Consider the following 25,194-nt stretch of genomic DNA (forward strand, 5'->3'; position numbering starts at 1 on the left):
TTTCCATAGCCAGATTGGTTTCCAAAATTTTAAGTGTTATTTATATATTTTATTTGTTAAATTGCTAGATGGAGCTACCTGAAAGGTAATTATATCTACTTTATAAAGTAATTATGCAATTTTATTAATGGTTAGATTGGTGCAGCCTAGTGAACATTGACATAGTTTTCAGAAAGCATCAGAAATTACGTTGTTTACAAGGAAACTTCTCTATCAAAAATTAGATAAAAATGAAATAGCATAGGAAATCATTCAGAAAGTCAATACATTTCCCACTTACTCCTTTTCCTGCCATATCATGAAAATTATTTTATCCCTTTCATCTCTTCAAGTAGATTATCACCTTCCTTTTTCTATGCACCATTCTTTCTTGTTTTTCTGCTTGGTTGCACCTGATCCTGCAAAGTTAAGATATAAACAGCCAGAAGCCTAGGTGACATCTACTTGTTTCCCATCGTATCCTCCCAGTTCTTGCCTCAAATTCTTTCAGTCTATCCTTTATATCGTGCTTTATTTTGTCATAAGTTTCCAGTAGGTTTAACCTGACAATACTTTGCTCAAGCTATCCAGAAAAATATCTTGATATTTTCAATAGACTGTCTTTAATACACCACAAGGACAACCTGAAGAAACCCAACCACAACATCCTTTATTAACAACATGCAAGTTCCAAAGAAGTTATGAACATAAGGGGGCAAACATTAATCAGGGATGGATGAGAGATCATTTATAAATGCTGCTTTCCGATTTTCTCTGGGACAGATAGTTCTAAGGCGCTGTCTACAGAGCCCTAGGCAGGCTCAAGCCCAGCGGACCAGCAGTAAAAAACATGGTTGTACCTTTGTTTCCCTTCTTCTTTATCTATCTAGTCCTTTACTTCTGTCCCTGATGTCTTCCCAAAATAAAATGAATCTTATAAGCCCTTATCTTTAGCCCTTCTTTCTGCTACCTGACTCTGTATGTAACTGATACAGGTCTTTGAACTTTTACAAAGAGCTTGTTCTCATAAAGCCCTTGTGTCTAATCCTTGTCTGTTTATTTGACAAATACTACATTTACGTACCCCATATTGTATTCTAAGCACTGTAAAATATTAATTCGTTTAGTTCCCCATAAAACACCTTACACAGTAGGTATTGTTATTATCAACATTTTACAAATTAAGAAGCAGGCATCAGTTTACATGACTTGCCCAAGGTCTCATATCTGGAAAGAGAAGGAGACAGATTTCCAAATTTAGCATTCTTTCTCTAGGATACATGGTCTCATCAAATTTAAAAAAGAAGTTAATATATTTTTGATTAATGTTGTAACTCTATTATGATAATTCTTCAATAAGATCCTTATAGATTTGTTCTCAAATTAGTGAACAAAACCCTATTAGATTTGATATTTCCTATCTGGCAATCTCAGGTCAATGATTAAAATAGCATGTCCCAGTGTGCAAAAACTCAATGAATCTCTGCTTGTGACATGTACACTGATTTCCCATGGGCTAAAGCAACATGGTCAAGCCCAGAGTCACTGTAGGAGGTGAATATATAAGAACACATATAGGAAGCAAGACATATTTTTAAATTTTCTTCTTTGAAGCTAGTAATATACATACTTATGTGTAAATACAATAAAAAAATGATACAAACAAAGAATAATTTTTCACTAGTTGCCAATAAGTAGAATAACAGGAAATGTAAAACAACGAACAGAAAAAATATTTTAAAGATGTTTTGGTATGTTTACAAAATATATTTACAAAATATTCAAAACAACTAATTGAAAAAAAATATTTTAAAGATATTTGGTATGTTTACACCAGAAATTTTTTATAATGGTTAAAGATAAGATCAGTTACTATGATGGCCAAGATCTTCAAAACATCTTTGGTAATTGTGCCAAGAATAATGAACAGACAAATGTTAATGATAATTTCATTTCAATGATAATTTTATTCTTCTCCTTTCTAAAAGGACAACCCAAGTTACTTTTATGGGAAAAAAAATCACTTCTAGTTTTGAAATTCTTATTTAACCAATCTCCATTACTACATTTTTATTTAAGTTCTTCATAAAAATATGAGACATAACTAACACTTTGAAATACTGAAATAAAAAAGCACTGCTAAATAGTAATTAAGTGTACTGTATCATTACCTTTTATGGTAGCTATGGGCAATTTGAGTGTATTTTTTTTGTAGTACACAGGGATATGCTCAGTTAAAATGCAAAATCATTATGAGACTGATTGTTCTCAACATTTTCTAAGCAGAAAATTAATATTTTTTATTCTCATTTAAGAAGTCAGCATTCTTGTAAAGCACATTAAGTTCAACATATTCAGCTGTTTTTAAGTTACCTGAAAAGGAAAGAGAATTCACTTTCTTGTTCTAGAAAAAATAATTGCGGAAAGTCTGTACGTAATTTTAAAACAGCTTACATTTATAACTTCAGGCTCTGTAAGTGTTGATTATTCAGTAAGAAACAAATGCTTAGCTAAATTTGAAAGCTACAAAAAAAATCCTATTATGGAAGTGTTCTTTTTTTTTCTTTTACAAGGCTGACTCCTCTTTGCACTTTCAAAATTTATTCAAAATCTCAAGATGTGACCTAAATTATTGTCCCAAGTGCCTGTAGAAAGAAGAATCCCAAGTGATTCTCAGCAGATTCCTTTGTCAACCTCTAGGTCAAACAGAGTTGGAGGAGGCAGAGGAGGCTTCTTTAGTGAGAATGTAATATCCAGAAGAAGACCAACTGCAGTATCGGTTCTTCTCCTAATAGGGGAAGAGTAAAAAACGGAAGCCCCCTTTCTATCTTACGGCAACTTAAAATGAGCAGCGTTCCTTACTGCCAAATTCCTCAAGGAGTCTGAGAATGGAATAGGGAAGAAATTGCCATTGATCAAACATCCTAAGATAATAGAGTATTTCTAGAGTCTCATCTTCAATTCAAGATTTACCCTTCACTTTCTCAAGATTAACTCCTCAACCTTATCTCTAGTATTAGAATTTGACCTCAGATGCACCTTAAGGTGAGAACACAAGTGGATGGCCAAGGTCTGAACTCCATTTTCCCCCTGATAACATCCCTCAAATACATATGCCAAATAAGCCTCTTAAGCACACACACAAATTAGTCCCCAATTGATTGGTCCAAATTACAATTACCCCTCCTTTCAACAATTACCTTTACTCTTCACTGAAAAAACATACCCAAGAAAGGAAAGAGTCACTCATTCTGCAAAAATCTCAAGATCCTGGGTACTAAGAGCATTGGTTTAAAAGAACTGTGTGGAGGCACAGGCTCAAGGTAGGCAGGTCTCCTAGGTCCACATAGGCTGTGCTCTGTGGGATGCAGACAAAGGAGAGCCAGAGAGGACCAGAATAATCCCTGTGAGAGCAGGGTTCACGTCTGTTGCTCTGCTCGTTCAAACCAAGGACAGTAGTTCTTCAGTTATTGATCCTTCATTTTGTCCTTGTATTTTCATCTGTCTCTCTGCTTTCTTGATTTCCCTAAAATGATTACTTTGGGACATAAAATGATGACTTTGCTTCGGCAAATATGTAAATAGTCCCAAAGTAATCATTTCAGGGAAATCAAGAAAGTTTACTCCTTCCTTTCCCAAATTTGAGTATTGTGTTTCATATTGTTTGGATGAGTGATATGTTAGAAATGACAATAAATACAATTTTGTTTCCCAGTGCTTGTAACATGTATGCTGTCATCATAAATCAATGGTTAAGAGTAGAGAGTTGGATTGCCTTGGTTTACATAGTGGTTTAAATACTGGCATCGTGATGTATAAGTTGGTTGAAATTAAGGAAATTATATACCATCTCTACATCTCAATTTCCTCATTTCTACCATAACCATAACAGTATCTACTTCATAAGATTCTTATAGTAAGAATATAAGGTAATGCACATAAAGCACTTGAAATATTTCCAAGCAAGCAGCAAAGTGGATGGTAGCTTTGTTATTGTCATCATCGTCCCCTTCATCATCATCATCATCATCATCATCATCATCATAAGGCAGAGCTTCTTAACTTTGCTGACATATTAGAGTTAGCTTGGGAAGCTCGGCAAAAAGCCACATTTCACACCAATGAATACAGAATTTGGGGAGTGAAACTCAAACATCAGTCGTTTGTAATCTGGCAACCAAGAGTACAAAATTCAGTTTCATGGCACTGCACTCTCATCTACATCTATTGCTCACCTGTTATTGTTTCCTGTATTACCCTCCGTAACATTCTGTTATAAACGTTTATAAAACACCTACCCTCCAAGCACTGAGCTGGGTCTGATGTAGCGATAAGTAAGAAACACAGAATGTGTGCCCTTACAGGGGGAAAGGCAGACAATTAACAAGGATAACAGATAAGTAAGTACAGATAAGTATTTTGAAATTCCAATTAAGAAAATAAGTAGCATAGTGACATAGGGATTGTGAATGAGGTAGGAGGTACTGAAAGCACAATGGTCAAAGATGGCTTTGATGTTTTTGCCTCTCATTACCTGGTAGCTTGTTTGAAGTGCAGCATCTGGGACCCAGCTTAGGCCTATTAAATCAGAACTTGCATGTTATATTACCCATAATCCAACTTCAACAATTAATAACTGATGGTGAATGTTTCTTTTATAGCCCCTGCCCTAATCATTATAAAGCAAATCTTAGAAATCATATAAGTTTATCTGTAAATATATTAGTATATATCATTAAAGATAAAGACTCTTATTCTAGGCTTTTAATTTGAGCAACTGGGTAGACAGAGGTAATGTTTATTGAGATAGAGAAGTTGGCAAGATAAAAAGTTAACCAAGTGGCTGTGGAGAGTGGCTGGTAGTGCCTGGGAGGGAACTAGAGTTATTCCTTGGACACGGGGCATTTCAGATTCCCATTAGGCAATCCAGTAGAACTGCCAAGTATGCTTTTGGATATATGACTCAAGAGACTGAGGGAGTCATCAGGGCCAGAGATATACTCTTAATAGTCACCAATATATAAGTGGTATTTAAAATAAGAGAGTAAATAGAAATTGAAAGGAGCCTAATCCTAGGCACTCAGGCAGGTAGATGGCAGAAGAAGGCAAAAGAGGACCTCAAGAAGGCTATGTAAATAAGAATGGAAGAAAATGAGAAGAGTGTGGAGCACTTGGGCTAAGATGGAAAAATTTTTGTAGGAGAGAATGTTCCATGGTATTGTGTGTTTCAAAGTTAAAAGAGCGCACTTTGCTCTGTGTTGAATTTGGCAACTGGTGGCATCAATAAAAAGCAGTTTAAGTGAGGAAGCCAAAATGGAATGGAAGTTAGACTGAGTGGAGAATCCAGAAGTTTTCCCGAATTTCATTACATTGCCAATGTGTGTATCAGTCCATTTGTGCTGCTAAAACAAAATACCTGAGACTGGATAATTTATATAAGAATTTAAATTTATTTTCTCACATTTCTGGAGGCTGAGAAGAACAAGATCAAGGAACCTTCAGGTTTAGTGTCTGGGGAGAAACAATCTCTGTTTCTAAGATGATGCTTTGAATTCTGTGGCCTCCAGAGGGGACTAACGCTATATCCTGACATGGTGGAAAGGGCAGAAGGGCAAAAGGGCTTAGCTAGTTCCATTGAGCCCTATTATAAGGATTTTAATCCTATTCATGAGGGCAGATGGAGTCCTCACCATATAATCACTTCCTAAAGTCCCTACCTCTTAATATTAATAGTATCTAATTGGGTCATGGGTTACAACAATATAGATTTGGGTGAGACATATGCATTCATACCATAACAATGTGTTCAGATAGGTCATAGGGCATGAGAAATACACCAAAGTCTGTAGATTATTTCTTTTTTAAAATATAAGCTGCAAAAAACAGTACGAATAAATACAGATGAAATAACAGAAAATAAAAATAGCCAATATAGACCAGGCATGATGGCTCACATCTGTAATTCCAGCGCTTTGGGAGGCTGAGACAGTTGGATCACCTGAGGTTGGGAGTTCAAGACCAGCCTGACCAACACGGAGAAACCCCATCTACTAAAAATACAAAATTAGCCAGGCGTGGTAGCACATGCCTGTAATCCCAGCTACTCGGGAGGCTGAGGCAGGAGAATGGCTTAAACCCAGGAGGTCAAGGTTGCAGTGAGCCAAGATCGTGCATGGCAGCAAGAGCAAAACTCTGTCTCAAAAATAACAATAATACAATAATAATAATAATAATAAAAATAGTTAATATAGACAACTCTTATAAGAAGTTTTGATAGGTAGAAAGACAAAAAAATGAGGGAAGCTGAAAACCTTTATGGTGTCAAGTGAAGTTTGTTTTATTAATGTTTCTTTTTTTGTTTCTATGTTTGCTTTGGATGAGAAATAGCATGTTGTATTCTGAATATTCTGAAGAGAATGATTATGTAGAAGAGAGATGAGCAGCGAAGAAAAAGAACAGAGGTAATGAATAGATTAAATCTTCAAGACTCCAAGAGAGTAAGGGATTCAGAACACAAGCAGAACAATTAAACTTAAAAAAAAGAAGCTACAATGTTTTCCCAATGTAATTCAGAGGTAAGAAACAAAGATTATGGATATGTGTACTGGAAAATTTGTAAATTGGGTTATGGGAAGTTTAAGGTGGCTCTCTCTTATAGTTTTGTTTTTACTGAAACATCAGGCAAGCAGCCAACAAAGAGAGTGGGAACCCCATCTTATTGGGGAGAGGTAGAAAGATTACCCTACAGTGCCAAGTGTCAATTTGCTGGCAGTTACATGCTCATGATTTTAAAGTAAAACCAGTCAACCTGGTTGTGTGACTTTCTTCAGCAAACTTTTTTTCTGTTAGGATAAATGCAAAGAGAAGGTGAAGGTTTAACCTATGGGAGATTTTCCCACACATCTGTCGTAAAATGGTGAAGGGGAAGTTTAAGGAAATTTACAAAGAAGTAAGTTATAGGAGATCATAAGAATTTCTCATCAAGGGACCTTGCTTAACATCATTCAGAACTGTACACTAGGTCACAAATAATATTGAATCTACATCTACATAATCAAGTATGTTTAAATAACTGACTTAAATGGGAAAAATATTTCATTGTTCGGTTTCCTTTTTAAAGCAATCAGAGTTATTCATGACACATGCCACAAATCTCACAAAATTTTGCATAAGAAACTATAAGCTGTAATAATAACTAATTATAATTTGGAGAATAAGAAATGTTAGATTCTTTATACCTACAATTTTTTTTTAATTCTTTTATCTGAGGACCGTAAGACTAGGATTCAATCCAGCCTCCTATTAGATGAATGTAATTCACACCACAGACAGCAAAAGGCACTCACTAATCCCTTTTCTGACAGGACTGGTGCAGAAGCTCAGTGTGTGGTTTTAGCCTGAAGAAGATTATCTGTGATTATTTGGGTGAGTATGCTCTTGACTCCACGTGTCTCTGCAGATGTCACAGGGGTTTATTCTGGCTGGAGTCCGTACTCCTACAATATGAGTGATGAGACCAGCGCAGAGAAAAATGAAAGCATTTCTTTTGAACGAGGAAAGTAAAAGCAATGGTTGAAATAATTGTTGAGAGATAGTCTTGTAACAGAGAAACAATGAACTAGTTAGTAAATGTACTGTTTATTGAAACGGTGAAATGAGGGGAATGACATCGCTTTAAGAGTTTTGTTTTTTTGTGAACACAAGTCAAGTTTAAAACTAATATTTCTAGTGTATTTTTTTTTTTTTTTTGAGACGGAGTTTCACTCATGTTACCCAGGCTGGAGTGCAATGGCGCGATCTCGGCTCACCGCAACCTCCGCCTCCTGGGTTCAGGCAATTCTCCTGCCTCAGCCTCCTGAGTAGCTGGGATTACAGGCACGCACCACCATGCCCAGCTAATTTTTTTTTTGTATTTTTGGTAGAGACGGGGTTTCACCATGTTGACCAGGATGGTCTCGATCTCTTGACCTCGTGATCCACCTGCCTCGGCCTCCCAAAGTGCTGGGATTACAGGCTTGAGCCACCGCGCCCGGCCTCTAGTGTATTTTTAAAGGCAATATGTAATGTGTTTCTTTGTGGTTCTATCAGCAGTTGAAATAATATCTGAATGACCATTTAATATATTTTCTTTAGGGAAATATATATGAACTAGCATATCAGCATAAATATCTTCATAAGATTTGAAACAAATTCTGTAGTTTCACATTCACATTCTCAGTTGTAAATTCCATTTACAATATCATAAAATTGTTGAAAAGACCTTTAAAATACACCAAAACCACATATATTCAAGTATTATCTATTTTAATCCATATGAATGGCATCACTCACAAATAGGTTTTAAAAGATGCCTCTGTTTGATTATCTTTATATGCTTTAGAAAAAGCTAAAACACAATATTTAATTTTCCATATCCCATCTGACCTGGATGAGGAGCCCAGAAGATTTGCTTTCATTGTGTAAGTGTCAATTAAAAAGGTTCTGGTCACAAGCGTTACATCTTATTCAGCTACATCAAAGGCCTCCTACTAAGAACACGCTCTTTCCTTAAATACTTCCTCACAGCTAAAGTGCATTTTTAATGATAATGTGGCCTCTTGTGAATAACTTTCTAGTCATTCCGTTTCTATTAACTTTTGTAGCATATTTATGTAAGTATAAGGATAATTTGATCTTTTAACAGTGAGGATATATAGAACAGTTAGTGAGAAGATATTAAATATCTCTATGACTATCAATATTGCTAAGATTTGTGAGTGAATTTCTGGTAAAATCTGTGCACATCATAAATGCTTTAAGTTTGGAAGTTCTTTATCATTGGTGATTTTAGACTTTTTAATTAACTTCTTTATGAATTAGAAGTTTTTTTTTTTTTTTTTTTTTTTTGAGATGGGTGCCTCACTCTGTTGCCTGGCTGGAGTGCAGTCATGTGATCTCAGCTCACTGCAACCTCTGCCTCCTGGGTTGGAGTGATTCTTCTGCCTCAGCGTCCCGAGTAGCTGGGATTGCAGGTGGGTGCCACTACGCCCAGCTAATTTTTTGTATTTTCAGTAGAGATGGGTTTTCTCCATGTTAAAGCTACTTTTATTTTTTCATAATCACATATACAACTTTAAAAGTCAAATATGATTTAAAATATAAACAAAAAACCAAAGCAAGCTCTAGTTGTGTAACCATTATCTTTCCTGTCTCTTGTGCTTCCCAAAGGCAAACACTTCTACTATTTTATATACCTTCCTTTCTTGGTTGATACCCCTGTTTAAATGAAATACATCTTTGGACCAGAAAAAGCATATACACATACATTTTGAAAAACTACATGATTGAAAGTGTTTTAATACATTCTCAAACATGTTTATGAATGTGATTAAATACTATTTTCCTTCAACGCTTTGAAAGATTTTATCGAGTTACTTCAAATTTCCAGAATGGTGTTTCTGATGCAATCCCAGATAATGTGAATGGGATGTTTTATTTCTGGAAGCCTTGTGGGTCTTCCCAACATTTCCCTATTCTATAAAATTTCTTAATTATGTTTTACATCTGGACACGTGTATCTGTCAATCTTGGGGATATTTTCTCTTTTATATTTATGATAATTTCTTACCACCATTTTTTCTGCTTTATTCTTCCAAGAATCTTATTTCTAGGATTTTGGACCTTCTGAGTCTATACTCCATATACTTATCCCTTTATCTTTCTGGTGTATTTTATGGGAGATTACCTCCCTTTTTTTTTTAACATATTTCTAAAATTTTTAAAAAAGAAAATTCTGCTTTCATAAAGACATCATATCTTCTTTCACTTTGCTTCCTTCCATGCTTTGACCTCATGCCTAAATACATGTGTGTGTGTGCATGTGTGTGCGATAAGTTCCTTTTATTTTTTTGTATATAGTTTCTATCTCTCCTTTTATGTCTGAAGATTTCTTCAAATGCCTGGAGATGCTTAGAAGTCTTTTTCTGGCTTGCAATGAGGCACCAAATAGCTAAATACGGATTCTGTGATACTGAAGAGAATGGTGGCTACTTCATGGTTTTGTGGTTGTGAAGATCAGTTATCTAGATGTCTGTGACAAATCTCCAAATGTCTACAGTTAAATGTCCTTTCTTCAAGGTGGATCTATTTACCCTGAGAAGGATTTTTCAATGTCTGCCATGTTTCTGAAGTACAGTGAGGTGGACAATCTTACCATTCAATGTGCTCACTTTCTCTTAATGTTTTAATTTTCTTGTACAAGTCTCAGCCCTTCTTATTATCATATGCCTCTATCTGGAGCTCCTCATACAATTTTCTCAGGTAATATACAATCTGTCTCATAGACAGCTGGAAGATGGGTAGTCATCTGAATGAGCAAGATTTGTGTTGAGAACCTGGGGAACTATTGTCTCTTACATAAACTTGAGGGTAAAAAGTCTTTCTGCACCTCCGCTTCTTTCCGAGCGCCTTCTTTTTGGTGCCTTCTGTGTCTTCACATCCTTAGCATTCTTCAAATGATCTTCTGAGCTTACCTCCTTTGGAAAATCGTGAAGTAGATCTTCCTCAACTCTGCTAAGTAAGTTATCAACCTTCCCTCACTCCTGGTCTTCCCGTAGGATTCTTCTAGTTTTATAAACAATAGAGCTTATATTCCTTCTTACTCTCCTCTTAATTTGTAGTGACCATTTGGGAACATTGAAAATACCATTACTTCATTGAAACTAAAAATCAGTTTCAGATGCTTTTAAAATATGTGGAAAACTTTTCAATAAACTTTTCTTTGTTCATGTAAATTGAGGAATATAATACAGGTAATCAAATAAATTAAAAAGTAGACCAGTGCCAGTGTTTTATTTGTTTATTTTTTGTTTGTTATCTTTTTGTGTCCATTTAAGTGTTAGTAAATGTGCTATTCTGAAAACCATTTATAATACATAAAAGTTATTCTATGGCATTGACTGAAAAATTAGAAATTTATGAAACCTCTTTAGCATGTCTGCATAGGTAATTATTCTACTTCTTATTAGTTACTCAAAGTAAAGATATGATCAGTGTAACACTGAGTACCAAGAGCATTATAAATGGACCTTAAGGGTGCTTCTTAATTAAGATAAATTTTAACATCTGTTCTTTCCACTTATTCTGTCCCCAACTAATATCCTATCCATTATTCTACTTTGTAAATACAGGGTCCTATTTACAAATATTTTTATTTCTCTCTGACTCCCCTAATTAAGACAATAACATATGTTAAAAATTTTATATATGCAATTTTTTTTGTGTGTGAGATGGAGTCATGCTCTGTCACCCAGACTGGAGTGTAGTGGTGAGTAGCTGGACTTACAGGCATGTGCCACTATGCCTGGCTAATTTTTGTATTTTTTTAGTAGAGACAGTGTTTCACCATGTTGATCAGGCTGGTCTTAAACTCCTGACATCTGATGATCCGCCCACCTCGGCCTCTCAAAGTGCTGGGATTACAGCCATGAGGCCACTGCACCTAGCCGGCAAAATATTTTTAAATGGCATAAAAGTACTAATGCAGGCATATATTATATTGCAAAATAACTTATATAAGTTAAAAAATGAAAGATATGTAAATATACACATAGAACGAGAGAGTTACATTTTAGCATTGTGTGTTGTTAAAGAAGCAAACGCCTTGCTATTGAGGTTTCCAATCACCACTGTTATTTTAACATTTTGCAAGGGTAATGCATAGGCAAAAATGATGAAATAGGAGATGTACACCAGAAAAATGAATGGAGCAGAATTATAATGTTATAACAATAATTACAGTATAATTGGCTATACAAAAAATTGAAAATAAAGGAAATCATTATTACATCTTATATAATAATTCAGCTCAAATACTTAATATAAATTGAAATTTTTAATATTCTCAGCTATCATATACAAACAACATTTAGTATTGAAACATAATTCAGGAAAATGCAATTTACAGTATAGCTAGACTATCAAGTTTTTAAATTAACAATAAATTTGATATCTCTCAATAAACAAATCTTAAAACTTTATTAAGGTATGTATAAAAGTGGACTTTTGCACATTTAGGATAAGAATCCATATTATAAACAATATTAATCACCAAATTATTCTATAAATACACACATTTGCCATACAAATAATAGAAAGTTCTTTCATTTGTCTTTGTCTTTATTATTTTGGGAATTCTTTTGGAACAAGGGATACTGATATTAAAATTTACATAAAAATTTAGTATTCAAAATAAAAGAATATTAATGAGTGATGGCTAGTGCTACAAAATGTTTCAGCATATTTTAAGGCTATATTAATTCACAGTTGGGTGCTGGTGTCTCAATAGACAAACAAATAATACAAAGTCTCAAAATCTGGTAAAATGCACAAATATTTAGTTAATAATAATTGTGACAGTGAAAATCATTAAGAAAACATGTTTTTTTCTTCTTTTTCTTCTTCTTCTTTTGGGGGGGGAAGGAGTCTCACTTTGTTCCCCAGGCTGAAGTACAATGGCATAATTTTGGCTTACTGCAACCTCCGCATCCTGGGTTCATATGAATCTCCTGCCTCAGCCTCCGAAGTAGCTGGGATTACAGGCACTGTCACGCCCAGCTAATTTTTTTTTTTTGTTTGTTTGTTTGTTTGTTTTTGTTTTTAAAACACATTTTAATGAAAACACTTTCTCACTATCTTTAAATAAAAACAATTTGGATTCTACAATTGGAAGCTGGTCAGGCACTAGGCCTCATCTGCTTTCTGCTCCACAGGTTTCAGATGCCATTGCACTACTAATTCCCCAGTGCTTTTGAGGCATGTGTTAGACATGTTCTCCTCTGTTGGAAGTCCTTGTGGCAACTTCAAGGGCTTGATTCTTATCAAATGCTTAACCACTTTCAATTTTGCATTCACTGAAGGGATATTCTTGTGAACTTGAGGGGTATGTGCTTTTTCTAATTTAAGCATCTTTATTATATCTTTTTCCCAATATGGACGTCTTCTTGTACTTTTTATTCTGGTAACAATATGCAGTTTATGAGGGTTCGGTGGATCCCCACCATATTTTTCATGATCTTCAGGTGAGGCCTGAAACACTTTATCTGGAATTCTTGATTTGGTGAATTTGTGACGAATCCAATCTGTACAAATAAGAGACTCCACATCTTTTGCCACGGTCTGTAGTCTGCCTGTGGGCCTCTGAGCAACTAAGCGCAAAATCCCAGCCATAAGTGTAGTGATTGCTCTCTTTAGAGGCAGCACCTACTAAACGTTCATCCCTGAAGTTTTCCACCAAAGGGAAGCAGAGCCTTTTTTTTTTTTTTTTTTTTTTAGTAGAGACAGAGTTTCACCATATAGGCCAGGCTGGTCTGGAAATCCTGACCTCAAGTGATCCACCCTCCTTGGCCTTCCAAAGTGCTGGGATTATAGGTGTAAACCACCGCACCCAGCAAGAAAAAAATGTGTTTTTTTTTCAACCATTGGCTTTTATACAGCTAGATAACAAATCTAGAAGAAAAACAGTAATAACAACAAAACAAAATAAAAATAAAATTAGAGCTCTACTTCACTTCTTACTCCAGAATAAATCCCAGATTTAGCAATGATTTAAACATGAAAATAAATAAAAAGTATACAAGTCTTTGTTTCCAGGAACTAGCAAAGACAATACTGATAAAAAGAATAAATACTAGCAATTTGTGTATGTCAAAATTCAATAAGAAAAGCCAAAGATAAACAGTAACTTGTGATAAATGTGATATATTACAAAGATCTCATTTTCCAAACAAGAAAGAGGCATCAAATCAATAAAAAATAACCAATAGCCAATAAAGAAAATGAGTAAAGCACAGATTGCAGATTTTAAAAATGCAAGCAGCTTTTAAAGATACACTCAGTGCTCCACTGTATACATGCGAAGGTAAATACAAATTTAATATAGAGCTTACTATTTTTCAGCATTCAGATGGATAGAAATCAAAAGTCCTTTCTGTTAAAGCATGTGAATAAACAAGAACTGTTATACATTTTAGTCGAAAACATAAATTCCTATGACTTATTAGAAGACAATACTGCAGCATCTATCAAAGAATGCCCGCATCATCAATTAAAGAACAAAAAATGCACTTTACATTTTTTATAACATATTTCACAGATGTACTTGCAAAATGTGTGTGCTTGTTTCTTGCAACTTGAATTACTGTATAAATCAAAACATTCCTAAATGTCCATCAAAAAGAGAATAACTTTGTAATATTATTAGATCCACAAGATGACTTCCTGTGGGATAGAAAACCAAAATTTAGGGTTCACATTTAGGAGAGAGACTTCTTGCTGTTTTCCTCTTATGGCCCTTTTAAAACACACACACACATATGCACACACACACACAAACACATAAATACACGCACACATACACACATACACACACACACACACCCCTAAAGAAAAGTAATGCTGGTAAAGGAAAATGATCTAAAAGAAAAAGTAAAGATTTGGAAGTACAATAAAACAAGAATGAGACTGACTGACAAAAATGAATGAAGAGTTATGACTATATATATATATATATACACACATATATATAATCTTTTATTCCAAATTTTATTTAATAAAATTAAAAATACATTTTATAGGGAAGTACAATGGTTAATTTCAAGCTTTTTGACCTCCTGGCTTAATTCAACAATACAAGTTATGGTGTCTAAAAGTATGGAAGAATGGCATATCGTGTAGGCAAGCATCCATATATATGTGGCAAAAAGAAGAAACAATATTGATTAAAAGAATATATATATAACTTTTCTCCACTGAAGAATCAAGTAGTAATGATATTTGATATCATACTCCTCAACAATTACTTAGAATATAGCAATTCTTATTCTAGGTAAATGCGGAGCTGCACAAATAAACAAACCTGGGGATAGGAAATGACTTTATGAAAATTGAAGAATCACTAGGACACTTATCTCATTGAAAGGTGGTGCCATATTACTTTGTGTCATGTAAGGTTCATACCGTTTATCAAGGTCTCTATCATAATTTAACATACTATTTTTGACTGGAACAGCAACTCTGAGTAACAAGAGAAGTCTTTATTACAGATGAAGAAACTAATTTTGTATGACTTGATCAGCATCAAAGGGAGAGATGACTGGCAGAGCCAGCTCTAAACGCTAGATCTTGTGGTACCATATGATACCATACCATACCTACCATTCATAGCACAGCACAGTATACCATACCATACCATACCATGCCATACCATACCAGACCAGACCATGCCATATCATACCATACCATGCCATACCATGCCATGCCATGCCATACCAGACCAGACCATGCCATACATACCATACCATGCCATACCATGCCATACCATACCAGACCAGACCATGCCATACCATACCATGCCATACCATGCCATGTAAATCTGAGCTGTTTTTCTCATCTGCTAATTCACTGACTTCATTGCATATATTTCCAGTTATTTAACTTATTTGTTTTATATGTGTGTGTGTGTGTGTGTGACAGAGAAAATATATACAGTACTTTGAGCTGATTAATTCACTTATGTTATGTTGTTTCTTGCAACTTGAATTACTGTACAAATCAAAACATTCCTAAATGTGCATCAAAAAGAGAATAACTTTGTAATATCATTAGATCCACAAGATGACTTCCTATGGGAAAGAAAACCAAAATTTAGGGTTCACATTTAAGAGAGAGACTTCTTGCTGTTTTCCTCTTATGGCCCTTTTAAAACACACACACACACATACACACACACACACCCCTAAAGAAAAGTAATGCTGGCAAAGGAAAATGATCCAAAAGAAAAAGTGAAGATTTGGAAGTACAATAAAACAAGAATGTACAAATATTGTATTTGGCTGGGATTTTGAATATAAAGAAAGCAATAGCTGAAGAGGTATATGTGACCAAGGGAGAAAACACACACACACACAAAGGTGTGTCAGGACAGAGCATCAGGTATGCTGATGAGGGAAAAGGGAATTGGGGATGCAGAGGAGCAGGTGATATATAGATGTACCTGAAAACTCAAAGCAAGAGAGAATTCAGGGATGAAATGGAAGGTTCAACTTTTGATGAAATGGAGTCTTTTCTTACTTCTATGAGAGAAAAGAAGGTGGGCAGAAGAGATGGTAGGGGACACTGGTCAGGGAGTCTTCACTCTGCTTTCTTTAAAAGACCTGTGCCTAGTTAATGTTTAGATGGCACGGAATCATAGTTTTGTGAAAAATTTATTTTACATTCTCATATATTAATATTGAAATAGTCATCTAGATACATATTCATATACATAGTATATAAATTTTTATTAGTAGTAAGGAGGAAGCTGTAATTACAATGTCTGTTAATTTAAATTTTTAATGGGTTTCTCTGTTAGCAAGAGAAAAGTCAATGGAATTATGTATAGTATAGACTGAAAGGAATAGATAACTTCGACATGAAAAATCTGAAACAATAAAATTAAATTAAAGTCTCTCAAAGGACTCTGTAAAATGTTCAGTCTATATAGAGATGTGGAATATATGTGCTTGTTTTATCCCCATTATTTGATTGCAAGCTTCCTAATAGTAACAAATTTCCTTTCAATCTATTTTCATATCACTTTGTTTTATCTACGGTTAAGTATTACATACAGCTTTTTAAACTCTTATATTAAAGAAATTGGTTTTTGATATATAAGTACACCAAAGGCTTACATGTTTTTTGTTTTATTTTTCTGAATCATGCAGGCATAGAATGAAATGTACAACAGCATCAGCTTTGCTGCTCACAAGATAAGTGAGTAGGTTACTTAACTTAAAATATGTTTGATAATAATTACCCCATGGCATTTTTATGAGGATTAAATTAGATGATTTGTATAAAGCAGGTAGTACAATGTGTGTCAGCACGGCACTTTCCATAAACATGAGCATCCATGATATTACTCATCAACAATGAATTACCTTGGCTAAAGGAAGAAATCATGCACTCTCCTAGAAAATTTTGGCAGAGACGACAATGTTGTTTGTTCTCCGGTTCTCATACAATGCTGGAGTTTAACTGATGTTTCTCAAAGTGGCTGTTTTCATATGCTGTCTATTTTGAAATTAACCATAGTCTTTCAAGGAAAGATACAATTGAGAAAACGCATATAAGATTTTGTTTCATAACTTGACCCAACAAAATGTTGAGATCTGTCTAAAAATGGATCAGGGGATTATCTGTGAAATTTATATCATTTTCCAAAAGTGGATCTGAGCTGCAAGGCTCCAAGATGCCTGCGAAGTACAATTTCTCTTTTCAGAAAAAGGATGTATCTTAGCTCCAAAATGTTTTCCACGATTCTTGTATTCAGTACATGGCTGAAATGAGGATAAATTCGGACTCTAGTCTCTCTGCACATAAATAAATGATGGACAATATCTCCAAGACAGGGGGAGATGTCGATGGATGCACAAGTCGAATACATAAACATACATGAAAGACCAGTTTTGAGCACACATCCTATTGGTCTTCCTGGGCCCATTGTCTGATTCCAAAAATACTTTTTGTGAAGAAATTTTTTTGAAGTTTTAATGGTGTTTGTACGTTTACTTCTTATTATTGTTGTCTGAATAGTAATGTGATATACAATTTATTCCCTGCAGATTCAAAGCAATTGACATACCTTGTCCAGATAAATGGTGTTTAATAACTTATACTTCTTAAAGTGTTTAATACTCTAATAACTTACACTTGATTCGAAAAATATTATTGTCAGAAGTACATCACAAAAAATCAAAATATATTTACAATTTGTGCATTTTAAAAAATCTAGACTAATGAATAAAAATTATTTTAAGAAAAAATTATCAGCTCTAAATTTTCACAACATCACAGAACTATGAGAACATGCTTAAGTCTAGTAGAATATACATTATCACTTTTTATACACACAAATCACCATCAGTATGCAAATAACTCTGTGTGTATATAAAATATACCTATACATGTCTATCAATATCCATATCTACATCCCTCTTTACCTCATCTGAGTCTGACATAGAAAATTATATGATGAATAGAAAACTGAAGTAAAAATGAGGATACTCCCATTATAATAGCCTCTATTAGTGCCAATACTCCTTTTTAATGTATAGCATTGTTATAGATCATAAGATTTCTTCCATTTAGTATAATTGCAATTAGGCATAGTACCACTGGTTGTTTAACACAGGAAAAGGCACATAGAGATGTTTACTAGGTAGTATTGAACAATGATTAATTTGTTCCCAGTTTATATTTATTATTAGCCCAACTTCAGTTACTTTGCACACTTACTCATTTCCACTTTCAATTAAAGCAGCACCTTTGATTTATTTCTGGCTTATTAAATTAATAGACTTGTTTTCATATCTAATGGTAGATATCAAAAAGGGATTGCCGCAGGCTCTTTTGTAAATTTCAATTGACCATGTGATTGATTTAAACAAAGCACAACTGCCTCATTACCGTATTATAGTTCACTTTTTTTATTTTTGCATATTGAGTTAAATTCTAATATTTTAAATAATGTAAAAGATTTGTTTCATAAAATCACAAACCTAGACAAGTAGATGTAAACAACACTAACATAAAAGTCTCTGTGTGCGTCTGTGAATGTTTTGATAAAGTAAGATTCGTTTTGACACTTGGATACGAAAAGGAAAGACACAGGTATCTGCTCTTTATGCTTCTGCAGGTAGAAATTTAATTACCGTCAGTGTTTGAGCCTGGGTCAAGTGCTTAGTTTATTTGGGATTGCCATCCTGGAGAGCATGTGTGAGGAATGAAGGAATGAAAAGGAAAAAGAAAAACCAACACAAGTAGTATTATCAATTTGGCCACCGTTTTGAGGGACAGGGGCTCAAGCCTGTGGGCTCTGCTGAGGATCCTTAGAGAGAAGCAAAGTCTGCAGGATCTGAGCGGACGTGCTGTGGGGTTGCACCTGTATTAAGCTATTTGAACTCTGGGTAGAAATGGTTATGATAACTCACAATGGCTGGAGTAAAACATGTGCGTATGAAGTGGTGTATTGGAGGCAGTTGGATAAAAGAAAGAAAACAAAACAAAAAAGTCTGCAGGCTGCTGCATTTGCATAATTAGAGTGAAAGTATACAACGAATAAGATTGAATAAAAACCATATAGTTTTCACATGAAATTTAAAAGTTCTCTTGGGATTTTAGAGTAAGAGCTTATAAATTTGACAACCGTTTATAAGAAAAAAAATTAAAGATTAAAAAACTATTATATTGGGAATAAATATTTAACAAACACACACGCATAACTTTTGAAAAATTGCCACTGCTATTTTTAATCGGATTTATTAACAGAAGGATTAAACTTCCTCTACATTGCATGCTCAAAGGATCCTATGGAGTTATGTGTGTTCCAAAAAGCAGAATGCTGTCCTTCATTGTGTTTTTCCATACATAAACAGGCTGTGTCTAATTACTTTAGTGTTCTGATTAAAAGTTAATAAAGCACTTGGAAAATTCTTTTTTTAAGCTAATTGTATATACTTGGTGTTCTCACTAGGAGAATTTATAGTAGTCATACAGAGTCCTTTAACTTATTTTTTTTCTCTCTTGAAAACCAATTATATTTGATTCTCATAATTTCGATCATTACAATTTCCTCTCCAAATTACCACTATATTTTTAGTGAATAAAGTTTATAATCAATACTCAAATATTTTACTTTAAAATGTATCCTGCCTTTAAAGCAATGGAAAAAATAGATAAGTACAGTGAAAAGGATCCTAGAGTAGGAGTCAAGAAAATTGTATTCTAAACCAAACCCTGTCATCAGCAGTGAGGTGCATATACTCTGTAAGGCAGCCTTAATTCTCTGGGCTTCAAACTGACTGGTCAGTAACTAAGTAAAATTTTAGCTCTCCGATTAGGCTTTGGAGTGATGCTGATTGCCTTCATTTTTCAGCTTCAGTAATTAGTGGATTTGAAATTTGGTGTATATCATTTAATTCTTCTGAGCCTAAGTTCCACTGCCTGTTAATTAAAAGTTTAAAAAATAACGATTTAAAATTTTGAAAGAATTAATTGAAATAGCATATGTAAAACATTTAGCACAGAGTGTGGTTCCTTACAAACAGTCCCAGAGCTTACTCATGAGTCACTGTTTTCCATTCTTATCACCCCTGAGAGCCTCTTTTTGTGTCTTGTATGATGATCTAGGAATGTCCCTCTTCCATGAAAAGCTGAACCTTCCATTTTTTTTCTTGGAATTCTCTCTTGCTTTGTCCCTTCAAGAAGGTCTACACATCCAACATGTTCATTAGCATTTTCTCTTCTGCATCTGTAGTGGCTCCCTGTTCTCCCTCCACCCACTATTCTTCTCCAGCTGTTTTTCCCTTTTATTCCAACAGCAAATTCTGAAGAGCTGCCTACCTATTCTACCTCAGCATTCTCTCTCATTCACCCTTGATCCTGTATGTCAACTTCCTACTTCATGGAAACCCTTCTCAGGGTCATGGACACTTCCCACAATACAATCTAGCAGATGTTCTCATGTCATTCGACTCAACTCTCAGCAGCATTGACCTCTGATTTTGTCTTAGGACTCTCCCCTATCTTAGCTCCTTGCCACCTCTTCCTCCTGAGTTTCCTCTTATTACTGGTTACTAATTTTAATTTCTTTTGATGGTTTCATTGTTCTACCCAGTCTCGACTCTTAGGGTCACTCAGGGCTCAGTCCTAAGTGTTCTAATAACTATTTCTCTGAAAAATATAATCTATTCCCATGACTGTAAATGCCATTTTATGGTGCTTATGCACATCTTTTCACAGATAAATTATTGATGCAGGTAGATTGGTTAATAGAGATGGTAGATAGATGATAGAGACAGATCCATAGAACCATAGCTACTGCATTGGTAAGTGACTGCCCAGGCTTGAATCCTGGTTCTGCAACATCCTAGCTCCACAACTTTATGGAAATCATGTAATTTCTCTGAGCTTTAGTCCTGTTTCATAAGGTTATTGGAAAAAATCAGTGCATGTTGAATCCTTAGAAAAATCTCTGGCTTATTATAAATGCTATGTGAATATTTAACATCTTTGCTATTTTCTGATATATAATAAGTGCTATCTGAATATTTAATATCATTGCTATTTTTGCTATAATTCAGATTATGTCACTCCCCTACCTAAAACCCTTCCTCCACTTTACTTAGAATAGAATTCAGCTTCTTTATTTTAGCTTACAAGGCCTTACGTGACCTGACACCAACTTTCCCCTCCGTCTGAACTTATACTACCCTCGCTGTTCCAGTCACATGGGTCTTTTTGAAGTTCCTCAGATACAAAAACATCTTTCTTGCCTCAGGGGATTTTGTATATATTCACTCCACCCCACTCTGCTGTTGACAGGCTGCTTCCTCACATTCTTCGGCACTAAGCGTGTCTTCTTATAAAGCAGGTGCTCACTGGTGGCTTCATCTGTGGCCACTCCCCACCTCACTGACCCCAGTTGCTGTCTACCTTGGACCTCATACCTTACCTGTTTTCCTCATTGCACTTTTCACAATGCAATAATTTACGTTAGTAGCTTTGTTTCTACTCTTCTCTGTTAGAATATAAAGCTCAAGAAGGCAGGATTCCAGACTTAGTGTCTCACACCTAACAGGCACTCAAAACTATTTGTACATTAATGAGAAAATAAAATATAGCAAAGTAGTTTTTACTTCAAAATAAAGTAAAATTTCCTAAGAGTAAAATCCATAGAAAAAACATTGTATGAAATCAGTGAGAGTATTTAAGCAATACACACAAATCCATGCATAAAGAGGACATGAGAGTAAAAGTCTTCAGCATTTCTAGATATCTATATATTTTATAATGAATGAAGAGAGGAACGAATACTACCTGTGATTTTGTGGAGCAACACAAATAGTCTATGCTTCTTAGTAAAGATATAAACCTCCAGCTAATGATAAAATACAAATCTTATGTAATCACTTGCTTACCTAACTTTAAATGTGCAATACTGTCCAATATTCTGTTTCATGTCTTCATATTTATTTACTGTATTTTTGAGCTTCCATAACCAACATTTATGTCTTCAATAGGCTTATCGTGCCTATTGTATGACACACTTCAGAAGCTTTACCTTGTCAATCAGACGAAATCTAATTTCCCACTTGAAAATGGATCCTGACCTATAAAGAACCATTGGGAGTAATCTACTCTCTACCAGAGAGAGTAACATAACCATTTGAGGCAGAATCAGTCTTCTGAAAGCTGTGGGGTACCATCTAGTAATTTACCTCCTCTGTGGCATTAATTGCTACCCTAGAGCACTGGAAGAGTTAATTTACCTCATACAGTGAACACTTGAATCCTGAAGAAGTATACTTAGTTTAGTTTAAAACAGGATTAAGACAGAAAACAAAAGTAGCTTAAATCATGTACTATGACATGTATTCAAGTGAAGGAAATATAGCCCCTCAGTGTACCTGGGGGATTGGTTACAGAACCCCTAGGTCTGCCCAAATCTGCACATACTCAAGTCCAGCAGTCAGCCTTACATAACACATATTAACAGAAAGTATGCCCTATGAATATGCAAATTTTGCATCCTGAGAAGACTGTATATCCAAATGGCGTTTGGTTGAAAAATCAGCTGTGTATATGTAGGCCTGCAGAGTTCAGACCTGTGGAGTTCATGGGTCAGTCGTACTGTAATTAAGATGTCATTTTTCTTCCACAGTTATTTCAGGAATTTGTCATTCTTAAGTTCAATATCCTTTTCTCCTGCTTAAAAACCCAAAATTCTTGCTACAAAATATTGACATGTTTGCAATTTAACATAGGGTACTGAGCTGTTCTTAAACATCACAATGCTATATGTTATTTCTGATAAATACTAATAAAAGAATGCACGTGACAAGTATATAGTGCCTTGAGTTACCTCAGTATCATTTATGGCCATGAACTGATGACTCACTATTTCATGTCAGTTACTTGGGAAATAAGTGCAGTTTTAAGAGGATACATTTGTTATACATCAATTTTCCTGAAAGTGAAAAACACCTTGAGAATATCCATTAATGTCATAATATACCATTATTCCAGTCAAAACATCAGTGGTTTTCAAAATTTAAGCCACAGAATAAAGTGGAGCTACTCGAAATGAACTGGAATTTGGGGATCTAAGACCTCCTTATTTGATCTTTGGCCAATCACCCAAGGGTAGCCTGAGAGGTACCTTTCAGAGCTAAAGTTCTTTGGGGCCAATACAGCTTGCAAACTTTAAACATGATAATATCAAAATAAATTGCTTCCTAAATTTAACAAAATGTAACTCCCTCTATTCTAAACCTTCATAGCATTTGGATTTCACACGTGATATTCTATAATATTAATGTGTGTGTTTTCCACATTTCTTTCTTTAACAAGGGTTTATATCTTGTTCCTATTTATGTTTCCTTGTGTCACTTTTACACAGTGGTAGTAGATGCTCCATAATTATCAATTAGTTAATTAATTAACTAATTAATTAATTAGAATCTTCAGTCTGCCTTTGTGGTCAGATGCAGAACCGATATTGTGAAAGAATTATAATCCCCTTCATTGAAAATCAAATGTATCTAGCTGACACCTGAATGCAAAGGAGTTCACGGGAAAGGAGGCAAGGGAAGGATACTTCTGCCAAAGGAGACCGACCCTGAAAAGGCTTAACACTGGAAAGAAAATAGAAAATTCAGGCATTTAAAAGTAGGTCAGAATAGCTGGATCTTAGATTGTATCAGATAGAGGAACAGTGGACATAAAGCTTATACAGGCTAACAAATTCTGGTATTGAGGTGTATTTTATGTTAAGAAGTTTGTACTTTATACTAAGGTAATTTGAAACTCTTAAGCAAATAGAAATATTATCAGATTTATAAATCAAAGAGATCCCTCAGACCACAATACTTTACTCTGGATTAAAAGGGAAGAATATGAAAGTCACTGAATTTATTTGTGGTATCATCACAACTTCTATTGCTGTTGGGAAACTTCATACGTTCATATGTGCATTTGCAGACACACACACACACATAAATTCGCATAGAATTTCTCTTACAATGTCACTTGGGATTCTTTTGCATTTAAGCTCAAAAAATATACTATTACCTTATAATAAGGTTAATGTTAACATATTATTTATCAAAACCAATAAGCTCAAAATATTTTAGCAAAATAAATAGTGAAATGTTCATAGAAACATTATGTTTCCCTACAACTCTACCATAAACAAATACAACCCTATATCCATATTAACATTTGAGTGAATGGCAGCTGCAATTAGACATGTCAATCTGCCAGTTAGCAAGAGTTTCACCTAAGGTAATGAGCGACAATATGCTGTTTCTTCATTAGAATGTTCTGTGGTTACCAAAAATTTCAAGGGTTAGAATTACAGCATGATTGAGTTAGATAGGACTTTAGAAATCATGGAACCCAGGCGCCTGATTTCCACGGGTGAGATGACTCCAATCTCAGGAATGAAAGTAACTTACTCATGTCTTCATATCTATTTATTGAGCACAGAAGAGAAAGCTTTGACAGCCTTGAGAGGTTTTACTCAACTTCCCAGACTCATAAAAAAAAAGTATATGTACTTCCAAGTGGCATGTCCCTGCCTTAGGTATAATTACAATGGCGTTGTGCCCAGTCTCACACATTCACTTCTGAAAATTCCTATTCTCCGTAAATGATAGAGTTAACCCTCTGATTTTAGAGCTTCTCATGTAGTACAATCAAAATAAATGGGACTACAGCTTCTTCCTGCCATAAAATAGTCTTTCTAATTGAGGTCAACCACAACAAAGGAAAAATAACAGCAGCAGCTGCTTTGCAGACAATATTTAGGACGAACAGCCTTTGTTAGCATCATCCTAGTAAGGAGATGTATTAAGCCCCTGATTTTCTCCACCTATGGCAACAGAATCCAAGACTTCCTTTCCTCCCAGCCTCATAACCCAACAAAGAAGGAGGATAAACTACTGGCTTTCTTTCTCATTTGTAGATTCTGTTTCTTTTTATTTATTTATTTATATTTTTTTAAAAGAAAAAAAAAGAATGAAGAAGAGAAAGAAAGAGGAAGAGGAAGAGGGAGAGAGAACGGGAGTGTTGCTTTATTGCCCAGGCTAGAATGTAGTCTAAAAATGGGTATTGAAAACCTCTTTTATGCCAATGATT

The 25,194-nt window shown here is 34.7% G+C and overlaps 1 protein-coding gene, 1 long non-coding RNA gene and 1 pseudogene across 3 annotated transcripts in view; all 3 read right to left on the reverse strand.

The window, feature by feature from the left end:
* CNTNAP2 (contactin associated protein 2) overlaps positions 1-25,194 on the reverse strand; it is a 2,272,324-nt gene that overhangs the window by 2,033,053 nt on the left and 214,077 nt on the right. The gene's annotated exons all lie outside the window — the stretch shown is intronic.
* Positions 12,616-13,259, reverse strand: LOC116528051 (annotated as a pseudogene). Its single transcript, XR_004258827.1, has one exon. The product of XR_004258827.1 is annotated as a 39S ribosomal protein L30, mitochondrial pseudogene (transcript).
* LOC116528053 lies at positions 20,165-25,027 on the reverse strand. Its single transcript, XR_004258829.1, has 2 exons — positions 22,380-25,027; positions 20,165-22,348 (listed from the first exon to the last, which is right to left on the reverse strand). It is a non-coding gene; the product is annotated as an uncharacterized LOC116528053 (long non-coding RNA).

The sequence above is a fragment of the Sapajus apella genome, unplaced genomic scaffold (assembly GCF_009761245.1).
Source record: "Sapajus apella isolate SASKATOON/1434 unplaced genomic scaffold, GSC_monkey_1.0 scaffold56, whole genome shotgun sequence".
Classification (NCBI taxonomy): Eukaryota; Metazoa; Chordata; class Mammalia; order Primates; family Cebidae; genus Sapajus; species Sapajus apella.